Source organism: Spermophilus citellus, assembly GCF_964194105.1.
Source record: "Spermophilus citellus genome assembly, chromosome: 16".
Classification (NCBI taxonomy): domain Eukaryota; kingdom Metazoa; phylum Chordata; class Mammalia; order Rodentia; family Sciuridae; genus Spermophilus; species Spermophilus citellus.
The window spans coordinates 39,846,867-39,859,558 of record NC_138196.1 but is presented as its reverse complement, the minus strand read 5'-3'; the positions used below and the strand labels follow the sequence as shown (position 1 = coordinate 39,859,558).

At 36.1% G+C, this 12,692-nt stretch overlaps 1 pseudogene across 1 annotated transcript in view; it reads left to right on the top strand.

The window, feature by feature from the left end:
* Positions 1-2,538, top strand: part of LOC308635305 (integrin alpha-V-like) — a 77,437-nt pseudogene extending 74,899 nt beyond the window's left edge. Inside the window, exon 3 of the transcript in view lies at positions 80-2,538. The product of the transcript in view is annotated as an integrin alpha-V-like (transcript). The remainder of the gene's footprint in view (positions 1-79) is intronic.
* The last annotated feature ends 10,154 nt before the right edge of the window (positions 2,539-12,692 follow it).

Below are 12,692 nucleotides of genomic sequence, written 5' to 3'. Positions count from 1 at the left end.
GGAGGATTCAGCATTGATTTTACTAAAGCTGACAAGAGTATTTCTTGGTGGCCCTGGTAGTTTTTATTAACAATGTCAGCTCATTTTGGATCAAGTGGCAGAAATCTTATCTAAATATGACCCCAATGTTCATAGCATCAAGTATAATAATCAGTTAGCCACTCAGACTCCACAAGCAATTTTTGATGACAGTTAGTTGGGTTACTCAGTGGCTGTCGGAGATTTCAATTGTAATGGCATAAATGTTTTTGTTTCAGGAGTTCCAAAAGCAGCAAGGACTCTGGGAGTGGTTTATTTTTGTGATGGGAAAAACATGTCTTTCTTGCACAATTTTACTGGTGAGCAGATGGCTGCATATTTCGGATTTTCTGTAGCTGCCACTGGCGTTAATGGGGATGATTATGCATATGTTTTTTGAGGCTGTGATGGCAAACTCCAAATGGTGGGGTAGGTCTCTGTGTCTCTTCAGAAAGCTTCAGGAGAATTCCATACTACAAAGCTGAATGGGTTTGAGGTCTTGGCACAGTTTGGTAGTGCCATAGCTCCTTTGGGAGATCTGGACCAGGATGGCGTCAATGATATTGCAATCACTGCTCCAAATGGGGGTGAAGATAAAAAAGGAATTGTTTATATCTTCAATAGAAAATCAACAGGCTTGAACACGGTGCCATCTCATCCTTGAAGGGCAGTGGGCTGCACAGAGGATGCCGCCAAGCTTTGGCTATTCCATGAAGGAAGCCACAGAGACAAGAATGCATATCCAGACTTCATTGTAAGAGCTTTTTGTGTAGAGCTGTCTTATACAGGACCAGACCTGTTATCACCATAAATGCTGGCCTTCAAGTATACCCTAGCATTTAAAATCAAGACAATAAAACCTGCTCATTGCCTGGGACAACTCTCAAAGTTTCCTTTTTTAATGTCAGGTTTTGCTTAAAGGCAGATGGCAAAGGAGCATTTCCAAGGAAACTTAACTTCCATATGGAGCTTCTTTTGTATATACTCAAGCAAAAAGGATCAATTCAGCAAGCACTGTTTCTCCATAGCAGGTTCCCAGGTCACTCCAAGAACATGACAATTTCTAGAGGGTGCAGATGCAGTGTGAAAGAGCTGATAGCATATCTGCAGATGAATCTGAATTTAGAGACAAATTTACTCCAATTACTATTTTTATGGCGCATCAGTTGGATTATAGAACAGCTGCTGATGCCACAGGCTTGTGACCCATCCTTAACCAGTTCACCCCTGCCAACATCAGTGGACAGGCTCATTTTGTACTTGACTGTGGTGAAGCCAATGTCTGTAAACCCAAACTGGAAGTTTCTGTACATAGTGATCAAAAGAAGATCTATATTGGAGATGACAACCCTCTCACATTGATTGTTAAACTCAGAATCAAGGAGAAGGTGGCTATGAAGCTGAGCTCAGCATTTCCATGCCACCACAGGCTGATTTCATCAGGGTTGTCTGGAACAGTGAAGCATTAGCAAGACTTTCTTGTGCATTTAAGACAGAAAGCCAAACCCACCAAGTGCTATGTGACCTAGGAAACCCAATGAAGGCTGGAACTCAACTCTTAGCTGGTCTTTGATTAAGTGCACACCAGCAATCACAGAGATTGTGAAATTTTATTTACAAATTCAAAGTTCTAATCTTTTTGATAAAGTAAGCCCAGTTGTATCTTACAGAGTTGACCTTGCTGTTATAGCTGCTGTTGAGATAAGAAGAGTCTCAAGTCCTGATCATGTCTTTCTTCCTATTCCAAATTGGGAGCACATGGAGAAACCCAAGACTGAAGACAAGATGTTAGACCAGTTGTTCAGCACATTTAGGAGCTGAGAAACAGTGGTTCAAGTTCATTCAGCAAAGCCATGCTAAATCTTCAGTGGCCTTATAAACATAACAACAACACTTTGTTGTACATCCTTCATTATGACATTGATGGGCCAATGAATTGTACTTCAGATATGGAGATCAACCCTTTAAGAATCAAGATCTCATCCTTACAAACAACTAAGAAGAATGATACAATTGCTGGGCAAGGTGACCAGAACAATCTCATCACAAAGCAAGATCTTGCCTTCAGTGAAAGAGATGTTCACACTTTGGATTGTGGAATTGCTCAGTGCCTGAGGATTGTCTTAAGTTAGGCAACTAGACAGAGGCACGAGTTCAATCCTGTCTTTACTATGGACTAAGACTTTTGTAAATAAGAAATACCAGAATCATTCATATTCTCTGAAGTCATCTGCTTCATTTAATGTCATAGAATTTCCTTACAAAATCCTTGCAATTGAGGATATCTTCAATTCCACATTAGTTACCACTAATGTCACCTGGAGCATTCAGCCCCATGCCTATGACTGTGTGGGTGATCATTTTAGCAGTTCTGGCAGGATTGTGTTGCTGGCTGTTTTGGGTTTTATAATGTACAGGATGGACTTTTTAAAACATGTTCAACCACCTCAAGAAGAACAAGAAAGAGAACAGCTTCAACTGCATGAAAATGGTGAGTGAAACTCAGAAACTTATCTGTGATTTTTAAGTTATACTACATCCTGGATTGTTAGGATTACAAACTTGATTACAGATTTAAATTCCCTTCATGAGGAATAAAATTCTAAGACTTCTGCTGAATGTACCCAGTGACTTCCGTCTAACCACAAAATTGAGAGCAATATTTGTCGGTCTTCTCTTTATAAATAAATTCAAACACGTAATACACATACATTGCCCTGTTTTGGATATTTAAATAATGAAATTTCACATGATGGTTTTTAATCATTGTACATAAGACAGGTAGGGCCTCAGTTCCTACTTTATATAAAATAGTATCTATTACAATTACCATTTCTGATTTAGTATTTGAGGTTTTACTGTTCATTGTTTTTTTAAAGAAATCTAAATTTGGACCTTAGCATCCACATTTTTTATACAGGTATTTATTTAATACACACTACACTACAGTTTACTTTTAAAGCCACTGAAAGCTTTGCAATTACCTGAATTTGGATTTGAATATCTATTACATAGTTGAACTTTTTAAAAAAATTTATGATACCACCAGAATTCTTTCCTGGAAACTGGGTGTTTAGGTTTAGCTGAGTGATTGAGCATGTGCTTAGCATGCATGAGGCCTTGAGTTCAGTCCCCAGCTCTGGGGAGAAAATTTTCCTGTAATGATAATGGTACAATATTTTAACATGAAAATTGGGTACATGTGATTAATTTTTCCTTATATTTAATCCATATATATTTATTAAAAGTATTAAGTAATATATATTTATTACTTTACTTTTTTAAGTTCTACAAGAAATCCTTTAAGCCAACCTATATAAAAATGAATTCTGTATTCACAAATATCTTTTAGTGTGTGTAATAGTTTAATTTCAGCTCAATATCATGATGGTTAAAGTCATATGGAGTTGGAAATCATTTCCAAAGCACTTTGTTTTCATCTGGATATTATTTATAGTTCACTTAAAGAAAGCATTTTAATTGAAAGACTATTACCTTATTAATAGTATGTTCTTAGATAGAGTGGAGTCTTTAGTTATGAATTTATTTTCCTCCAATATGTTTTTTTCTTATATTTCTAAAATTGTTGCAATAAAGGGTCAAGATCATTTTCATTACAGACAGGAACCTGAATTCCCATTCCCATCCCATGAGAAATGCATGGGATCAATACTCTTCAGGTAGCTCCCAAGTTTACTTTTAGCAGTAGCATGATGCTACTCCCATGGGTGGTACCTCAGTTTAAGCAAGATAATGTGTAAAACCAGTCTCAGTTATCAGAATTACTGCATAAAGGTATTTTCATAAGGTATTCAATTTATTGAAAACCTTTTAAAACTTTCTTGAGTTTTTTTTGTTTGTTTGTTTTTTAACAGAAATTACTTTTTTAATAAAAGCAGCATACACAGCAAGTTGTAGGTTTGTATGCCTGCAGGGTGGTGAATCTTCTGGTAGAATGTGTGATTTATTCACAGTTCCTCAAGACCTAGGGATGACTTTTAATTATCCCTATTTTGTTCAATTACATCATGTTGTACTCTAGAAATAGAGACTTTAATAGTTTTTTTAACTGCTGTTCTCATTAAGCAATGATAAATATTTCCTTAATATAATTGTCTATTTTTCTGTATTTAAAAAATAATGGAAATTTATCTTGCCATATCTTGTGTTATATAAGCACAAGTGATGACCAGAACTGGAGAATATATTTGCAAAGTAGAAGCACATTTAGATGCAAGTTAGAACATGGACAAAACCTTATATTTAGCTTTAGTGAGTTTTAAAATTAATGGGTTTGGGGGTAGAATTTATTAGTAGCTTGAAAGATCTCAATCATATGCAATAAGTATTTTATTACCACTAATTTTAAATTCTTTTAAGAAAAAAAAATATTTTTACCCTAGGGCCAAGTGTTGCCTACCACCAAGCAGTCACTAAGTTGGTCTATAGCAACTTTTCCCTCATCTGTTTTTCTATCTAAGAGCTGTCATTCATAAAAATACAATTTGAATAGAAATTCACTCTTCAGCTGGTGTTAGTATTTGCTTTCACTCAATTTTTTTCCTTTTATGAACTCTATCTCAATGAACTTCTTGAAAAAGTTATTGAAACTTTGATCTTCATTGTCATTATTATCAAGTGCAATACAACAATGTAACCAAACCTAGCTAATATCAAATTCATCATTGTTGGGAGTTTCCCTGAGGATTCCCTGGGTTTTTCTAATAATGGGTCCATGAATGTAACATGGTGGCAGGCAAATTGCCAATGAGTGGATAACAGATTGTTTAAAAAATTTTTCAGTTGGCTCACCCATCTGGACTTGTGAACAGCTCATGACCCTCATGAATCCCATGCACCTCAGATGATGACCTAACAATTACTATGATTGGTCCCAGGGGGTTCCTGTTTTAGGATAACTGACTTTCATTTTCCTATATAAGCTGGCAGCAGCTTGCAAAAAAGTGCTTCATCTTTGTCACTGCTGTCTGTGTGTGTGCATTTTAATCTGCGACGAAGAGCCTTGACTTTTCAATCATTAATTTAGTAAGCCTAAAGAGCAAAGATTAATAGTATTTCTGTTAGTGTGAAAGAATGTCTCTGCTGTGGATGTACAAAGAAGTTAAACACTCCATTCTATGATTTATTTCAGGATGAATATAAAGTCTTCCTCACCAGCTTTGAAACACTTGGAAATATCTTAAGGTAACTTAGAAGCTGTATATATCAAAATAATTTGCTACCTAAGTAACACAGGAAGTAATTATCTTTATTTAGCTTCTCTTGTGACCACCCACATGAGTTGGGACATAAAATGAGTTTTCTCCTCAAATCTTTCATTGGCTAAATTGGTGTGAGTTAGTGAAAGCTGATACAGTGTTCTGCTTAGTTTCCCCTGTGTAACTTGTGGCTGTACAATAAACTTGAGCATATGGTGCTATATATATATATATATATATATATATATATATATATATATATATGTTTTCAAATAATAATAAAGTGACATTTTAAAACAAGTAAAATAATAGCATCTAATATTCAAAAACAACCAAAGATTTTTGCTTATTTCCTTGAGGACATGTGTGGCTGGGGTTTACTTTTACTTCCATGCTGCATTTTCATGTTCTTCCTTCAGAGACATGGCTATCATTATTCATTATTAGTGACACATTTGTTTTGGATGTGTGAATGCTTTCTGTGAATAGGTTCTGTACTTTTTGAATCCTGTACAGTGATTATTCTTTTACTAGTCTGAAGCTGTCATGGGAGAAGAGGTGTTTCTGAAGAAGGGTCCAGAGGAGTTCCCTGGGGAGAAGGTAAAACTCCACTGAGGACCAGTGGGATCCTTGGCTTATGTGATAGAAAAAAATTCAGAGGCATAAACAGAGGTGAGTTTTAATGGGATCCCCAATAATCTGGAGTGTAGGAGAGAGGCATGCTGTCCCTCTCTTTCCAGAGAGGACCCAATTCTCTCCCTTTTACTATCCCTTCAATAAACCATGCCTGTTAACTCTGAGCAACGTCTAAAGTCTGACTTGATCTCAAGAATCAGGGTTTGAAGAGTGGTGGTGGGGAGTATCTGTATGCTGCCTCAGTTTCCTGGAACGCCTCATCCCTCTAACATCCCCTAGTCCTTCCTTTATGTTTCCTTTCTACCTATTTCTTACTTCTTCCACTTCAAAGCTAATGTTGAATTTCAACATTGACTATGTATGAAAGAGGAAAGAGAGAGAGAGGAAATTTTAAGGGAGAGATTTCCAGATTGCTAAGAGTACTGCTGAGAATATCTAAGGAGTCAGATGGTCAGTGACTTGACTGAAAGATTCTACTGAATTCACTCCTGTGGGGAAAGTGAGGGAAAAGACCTGAGCTATCCCACTGTGGTCAATAATGTCTTTCTCAATATGGAAAACTGCTGTTAATGGGCAAAGATATTGGCCCCTGTTGCCTGGAGGGAATGGGAAAGTGGAAGCTGGGCCTCTTAAAAGGACAGCCACTGGGAAAGCTCCCTGGGCTGTTTACACTGCTAATCTGCTAACCAGGGGGCAAGTGCATTTCCTTCTTAAACAATCAAGAGACTACTTTCTTTTTGATGCTTGAATTTAAAGGAAGAATTATTGATTGCAAAATGTTTGTTTTCGAATAAAGGGAATTGTGATGCTACAGTGAATGATGCCAAAATGCTTGGTGTTTTGAGTTTATTTTTAATGTTTCCTATTCACTGAGGATCAACTCTAAAATACCAATTAAATCTAAATTTAAGTTTCCAAATGATTTCATGCAGTTCTATTGATGTGGATTATTCATGAAACCTACATCTTATACATTCCAGTGTCCTTTATGGAAGTCACAAATGTCTAAGTAGGGAAAAAATTCATGGCTTTAATTTTGTCAACTGTGGCTCAATTCAGGAGCAGTAAGTCACAAATGAAAATCAAATGGCACCATTGTGTCAGTAGCTAATAGCAAAGACTTTATCTGAGAGAAGCACACACAGAATTAAAAGGGTGAATGAGGATGGTGTAGTGGGTAGCTGAGTGATAACTCCAGGGTAACACGTGGAAGTTTTCCTTTCACTTTGCTATGATAATAAAGAGAGTGGGTGGGACATGGCCATGCACAACTATAATACCAAAAGACATAAGAGACTGAGAGAGAAAGATGGCAAGTTCAAGCCAGCATCAAATTTAGGGACATCTGGAAAAAAAATAAACAATAAGTATTTAAATCCATCAAGGGAAAAATAAGTGAACCCAGTGAATAGCCATGGTATACATTTCACTTTACTGTAGACTTTAATGCCCAAAGCCCTCCTTTCCTCTACAGATCCTTATCAGGATGCCTTCCTTGTCCCTCTTTGCATTTTTTTATCTTTTCCTTAAATACTGTGATTGTCAGCTTTCATTACTAATAGATAAGAGGCTATGTGGAAAAGGGAAAGATTGTATCTTACAAAATCTTAGAAAGCTCTGGGTATTTCAAAGATATTTTTAGTAAAAGCACAAAAGCAAATTTAGTAGGTCTTTAGCAGCTAGAATTTGTGTAAAATTGATACCAGCCTCACACACCCATGATTCTACACAGCATTACTTAGATTTATAGGGCGATTTCATTTTGCTCATGCTTATCAGTAAATGAGCCTGAACACTCAGATGCCCTAACTTACTAGGGCATTTCTTGTCTTTATTGGAAATCTTTAGTCAAGGAAGAGATGTCTTATTCTCTGTTTGGTAATGTCCAGTTGTAAGGGGTAGATAAAATGGCCTCTTGATCTCTCTTCTCTGAAATTCTATGATAAAAAAGAATCTTCTGTTCCTTTGAAGAAGACAACCAGCCCTTTGCTATCTCTGCTTGGGAACTCAGAAGATATGAAGCCGAACGTGACCATGGAGAACTTGGCTTATTTCTGTGTACACTTTCCAGTGGTCAGGGCATTTAGTCAACGACATTGATAGAAATGGAGGCTGGTGACATGAAGTTGAGAGTGCTCTCTCATGAGGTGGAACTCTGGCTCTTGATCACTGTGTGATGTGGATAAACGTTTTCATCTACCTACTTCACTTTGTCAGCTGCCAAATGTAGGTGTTTGATTTCTGTTCTCCCTAAACTTCCTCTGTGTTCTGAAATTCAAGAGTCTAGGATGAAGAGTTCTACAGTGTGGGGGCTGGATGATTGCTCAGGGCTCTCCTAGTCCCAGGAGAATTTGAAGGAAAAACTCTGGGAGGAAAGAGGATGAAACATAATGCTCTTGTAGATCCTTGGGGATTTATAGGAGAAGATTTTATGGTAAGTAAAATTTTATGATAAGTAAATTCCTTATAGCTGTATGACTATCCCACATTGAATAGAAGGAGGGAAATTGGGCTATAAGCTCCTAATTTACAATTAGCCAGAAAAATTGGATTTTCTTTAAATGGAAGAGTGCAGCTTCTAGGAAGTATTTCTTGTTCAGTGCTCTACTGTTTTCAAAAGGAAACATAATCCTATTTATTCACATCCCTTGGTGACACACCAGCATCACCTTGCCTTGCTAAATATTAAATAAACTGATTTTCTTCAAAGTATGCTTTCCACCCAAATTGAGTTTATCTATACATATATATAGGTGAAATAGGAAATATCTATTTCTTATATGCATATGAAATAGAATGCTTACTAGGAAGGATTAGTAGAAGAGCCCTTGTTGAGAGCAATATTTTCCTACTTGGAAAAATGAAAAGGAAATAAAAGTAGCTTCCATAATACAATCTGTCTTATCAATAATCTTTCCAGAAACAGCAACATAACATGCCAGACTAGCCTCAAGATAAATCCACAAAGTGCCATTTGGGAGCTCTAGGATTTACTACTTGCCCTTTCAGAAAATTTGTATCACCCTGATACAAAACCAGACATATCAAGGAAAGAAACCTTGAGACCAATATCTCTGATGCACATAGATGCTAAAATTCTTAATAAATACTAGCAAATTGCATACAAAAATATATTTAAAACTTAGTACACCATGATCAAGCTGGGTTCATTCCAGGGATGCAAGTTTGGTTCAATATACAGAAATCAATAAATTTAACTCATCACATCAATAGACTTAAATATAAGAATCATATTATTATCTCAATAGATACAGAAAAAGTATTTGCCAAAATTTAACATCAATTTATGCTCAAACGTCTAGAAAAATTAGGGTTAGTAGGAACATACCTCAACACTGTGAAAGCTATACATGCTAAACCTAAGGCCAGCATCATTCTAAATGAAGAAAAATTGCAAGTATTCCCTCTAAAAACTGGAGAAAGATTTCTCATAGACTCTCCTCTGATCCCCCACACCTAGGAATGAGACCCCCACACTGACATAGTAGTTAGGAAAGGAGGAACACTGGGATAATGTTACTGCTTCTCAGTTGCATGGCATGGACAATACGTCTGTATTGGTGGGAAATAAAAATTGTCTAAGTGGTAGACTTGGAATTTTTGGCAATTGACAGAAGGATTTTTATAACCACATTAGTATCAATCATACTGTAGTGATTTTAATTGCTAAAACCCACCATTAATGATGAATATGTTTAAGTGTCTTTTGTGTCTTTCAGGGTGAGGAAAATACTAGAAACTTGAATTAGATCATAAAGAGGAAATACTGAGAACTGATGTTTTTAGCTTGGCACCAAAGTGTTTCAGAATCAGAAGTTCAGATCACCCTCTGTGGAATACTTCTATCAACATGATCAAAGATGAGATAGAAGTATTTTAGGTAAAACTTAAAGCCATCATTGTAAACATCACACACACAATCACTTAGCAAAAATAAAAAAAACCTGCATGAGATATCTACATTTTAGCCGGACATGGTGGTACACACCTGTAATCAGCAACTCAAGAGGCTGAGGCAGGAGGATCGTGTGTTCAAAGCCAGACTCAGTAATTTAATGAGGTCCTAAACAACTTAGTGAGACCCTGTCTCAAAATAAAATATAAAAAGGGATGGGGATGTGACTCAGTGGCTAAGGACCTATTATGGTTTAGATGTGATGTCCCCCAAAGGCTCACATGTGAGACAATGCAAGAAGGTTGGGAGGAGAAATGATTAGCTCATAGCCTTAACCTAGGACCCAAGTGAATTAATTCCTGGTGGGATTAACTGAGTGGGAACTGGAGACAGTGGGGTGTGGGGTGTGGCTAGAGGAAATGGTTCATTGGGGACATGGCTCTGGGGTATATATATATTTGTTTCTGTTTTCTGATGACCATGTGAGTTGCTTTCCCCTGACACCCTCTTCTACCATGATGTTCTGACTTTCCTTGAGCCCTGAGGAATGGAAACAGCCTTCTATGAACTAAGACCTCTAAAACCATGAGCCTCCAAATAAAGCTTTCTTTCCTGCTTTACAGTTGTTCTGGTCAGGCCCTTTAGTCACAGCAGTGAAAAAGCTGACTAAAACAGGGCTCCTGGGTTCAATTCTCTGGTATCAAACAGTATACACACACACACACACACACACACACACACACACACACACATTTCTAATATAATTTGATTAGGAAACACTTTTCGTTTTATAAAATTTGGCTTCATTATTTCTTAGATTCACTCAGTATTTAATAATTAACTTAAAGTCTTCAATGACTTTCTTGTCTGGTTTTATTATTGGTTAATTGTTTTATAAAATACACCCCTGATTTTGATTCTAAGTTCTTCATAATTTTAATACTCTTTCTTTCTAAATGACCTTGATTATCACAATCATAAAACATGCTGGAGTTCTCCTTGCTTTGTGACTCACTAAAAGAGTGATGCTCACTTTGGGTTATCATTTGAATTGGTGCAAGCTTTTGAATAAAACAAAATAGTTAGAAAAGGAAAATGTCCAGCAAAAATTGCCAGAAAGCAGTGAGCTTAACAAAAACCTTTACCAAGGTGTCATAACTATTCATGATACTACACCATCTATGAACTTGAAGTCACTATTGCAAAGGTATTTGTCAGTATTATTTCTATCATTAGTCATTTTTTCAAATACTGCTTAGGTGTACATCTTCTGTGAAGTCAGAACACATTTTGCACCAATAAATATATGCTTTATATATACTGGGGTCATATACACATTAATGTGATACATAACACATTTCTGAATCACTTCCAAATTTTGTGGCAATTAATGTATAAATACTTTCATGCATTTAATTATGTTCTCAAATGCAGCATTCTAATCCCTAAAGCAGGTGATGATTTCCTAGTGGCTCTACTCATCAGTGGCATAAACATTGATTTATTTGACCTAAAAAAAAAACATTTTTTACACTCCTTCTCTCGGAAGAGGAATCATGTGTTTTTCCAGTAACAATTTAGATATGTCAATCTGAGATGCTTCCTAGAGTTTGGATTTCATCTATACATATATATTAATTTGACCAAATTACTTAACAGAGATAATAAATGACCTTATCTAGTGCCCCATCAGTCTCAATAAAGTACTCTAAGTAATTATCTTTATGGTAAGTGCCTATTTCAGCATAATTAGCATAGCTAATTGTAACAGAGTTTGGCTACAAAGTTTTATATTTGATTTCAGTTATATTTACACAAACATGGAAAAAATATATGAGTTTTGAGCATTTCAGCCTGTTCTTAAGAAGCTTATTTCTTCCATCCTCCCCTCCTTATGTCAATTCCACTCATTTCCTTTTGCTGCTCTTCAACCTGCTGCAAGAATAGGAAGCTAAAATAAAGGTGATCTTGCAAATACAGTATTTCTCTAAAGAGAAGGTGTGCATGCACACGCACACACAGAATATTCAAGTAATTATTATTATATCATAAACATGAACAAAATCAAAGGAAAGAAAGACAAAGAGGTTGGACATGAGGTCCCATGCTCTATGACACAGACATTTGGAACACATTTGTTTCCAATGACCATCAGTTATTTGGATCTTTATAAATGTTGCAAAGTCCTATTCACTAATGCAGTTTGCCCCCCAAAATGTATTCAGGATGAAAGTAACTTGTGGGATTCCAGGCCCCTTTTTCAAATGTACATTATGGGAAAGTTTAAAGATAATTGTGTGGAAAGTGATCTGTTGAAATAAAATGACCATATGCTAAAGACAGAAGATAACCAAGAGGACAGTGTTTGTCATTTGTGGTATTTGACAGATTTGTTATTTACATCAAGTAACAAAATTTACAAAGCAACAAAGAAGAAAATTAGCCAACTTATGCATTAAACCCCACCAATACAGGGTAACCTATGTTCTTTCAACCTGGATCTTGTTTCCTTACATGAACATCTGAAATTATTGCCTTTTCTACAGATATTTATTAAAACTTTATATAGAAACTATACTATTTTCCTTTTCAGTGTTTTTCCTGATTTTGATTGCCTGATGCTGTACTTATTAGACCCAGTCTATTATTTGGTATAAAAGATGGGGTAGAGAGAGAAGATGGGAGGGGAGGGGGGATAGTAGGGGATAGGAAAGGTAGCAGAATACAACAATTACTAATAGGGCATTATGTAAAATTGTGGATGTGTAACCGACGTGATTCTGCAATCTGCATTTGGGGTAAAATTGGGGGTTCATAACCCACTTCAATCTAATGTATGAAATATGATATGTCAAGAGCTTTGTAATGTTGTGAACAACCAATAAAAATAAATAAATAAATAA